Consider the following 1,649-nt stretch of genomic DNA (forward strand, 5'->3'; position numbering starts at 1 on the left):
GAGCTGTCCGTGCAGAGCCAGCAGGAGAAGAAGGAGCTGGAGGCCGTCGTCCTGGAACTGCAGGCGCAACTGTAAGAACAAAAAACATCAGAACCGCTGTGAAAGTATTCAGATGATATAAGATCCATTAGAGCTTTGAAGATGTTCTAGTGGCATTTTCTCATGATGGAGGACATATGTAAAGAAAATGAATTTTTTGAGTATTTCTTTGTTCAAATCGTGAATCTGGAGCAAAAGAAAAGATCCCATTAGTGAAAGCTTTCAATCTAAAAGACAAATAGATCCATGAACGTCTTTGTTTTCCTGGTCTGAGCTGGAATCTGGATCAGAACTGTACGACTGGATAGCTCTGATGTTCCTCACGCTAATGTTAGCTTGTGAGGGTCTGTAAGCTAGCAGGAGAGAAGCTGATTTGTAATGAACTCCTGCTGCTCTGCAGAAACTATGTCCTAGAAAACAACTTTTTTTTTAGCTAAAAAAACAATTCAGATTGGGACTTTGAAGTATTATCAACTGTTGATGAGAAACAAAAGGATGTTTTCGTCTGGTTTCTCCTCAGCTCCGCCCTCACGCCATGCGATTCTTCCACTCTGGCTAAAGATCTTTCCATCCCGCTGGTCAACCAGTGGTCTGCCGTCACGAACAACCAAGGCGATGTCAAGATTTTCCGAAGGTAAATCCCGAACTTGTTCCTTCCATTTATCAAAGAATGCCATCTTCTAAATCCACTTAATCCCCTTTTGGAGGCATGCGGTTGCTGGAGCCTATCCCAGCCGCTGTTGAGTGAAGAATGCTTTTATTGAAAATACTATAGTGAATGTTGTGGTGGACACTTCCAGGAGGAGTTTCCACAGTCTGGAGCTGCTCTCTGCAGATGTGAGTCTGAACTCCGACTCCCAGAAGACGGAAGCGAGACAGAACGGAGACGCCGGCTGGACCACAGCAGGTAAAACCGATGACTTTGAGCCTTTGCTGCAGGAAAAGATCTACTCCTAGCTGGACCCACGATTCTCACTGAAATCACTCAAAACTTCCAAAAGTAACAATAAATAAAACACCTGTGATGTCAATTAAAGGACACACCTGAGTTAATCATGTCACTCTGGTCAGATAGTCTTCAATCTTTTATTGAGGTACCATCATTTTTGTACTGGCCTGTTTTAATAATTATGTTAATCAACAATTCAAAATTGATGGATGATTTTGATTGTTTAATTTTCAGACATTTTTTTATATATTGTTACTTTTGTAAGTTTCAAGTGATTTCAGTGAGAATTGTGGGTTTGTCCTTCTTTAACGGAGGGGTATGAACAATTTTGTCCACCACTGTAGGTTTTAAGTTGATTTATTCTGTAATAATATTCCTGCCTTTTTATTATTCAGAATGAAGTTTAAAAGATGCGGTTATAAAGTTTTAAAAATTGGTATTCTGCTAGCTTTTTGGACTATTTTGGCATTTACTAAGGTTTTGTTGGATATTTTGGAGTTAAGCTAATATTTCAGCTACATGCTAGCTGTTTGGTTAATTTAGACTTTTCTTTTTCTGTTTTTTTAGGTTTGTTTGCAGTTCGGCTAATATTTACACAAAATATGTTTTGGTTAGGGTTGCACGGTGGCGCAGTGGTTAGCGCTCTCGCCTCACAGCGAGA

At 40.0% G+C, this 1,649-nt stretch overlaps 1 long non-coding RNA gene across 1 annotated transcript; it reads left to right on the forward strand.

The window, feature by feature from the left end:
* On the forward strand, positions 1-999 carry LOC112142151. The gene is made up of 3 exons (XR_002918532.2): positions 1-71; positions 560-673; positions 840-999. It is a non-coding gene; the product is annotated as an uncharacterized LOC112142151 (long non-coding RNA).
* The last annotated feature ends 650 nt before the right edge of the window (positions 1,000-1,649 follow it).

Source organism: Oryzias melastigma, unplaced genomic scaffold (genome assembly GCF_002922805.2).
Source record: "Oryzias melastigma strain HK-1 unplaced genomic scaffold, ASM292280v2 sc04760, whole genome shotgun sequence".
NCBI lineage: Eukaryota > Metazoa > Chordata > Actinopteri > Beloniformes > Adrianichthyidae > Oryzias > Oryzias melastigma.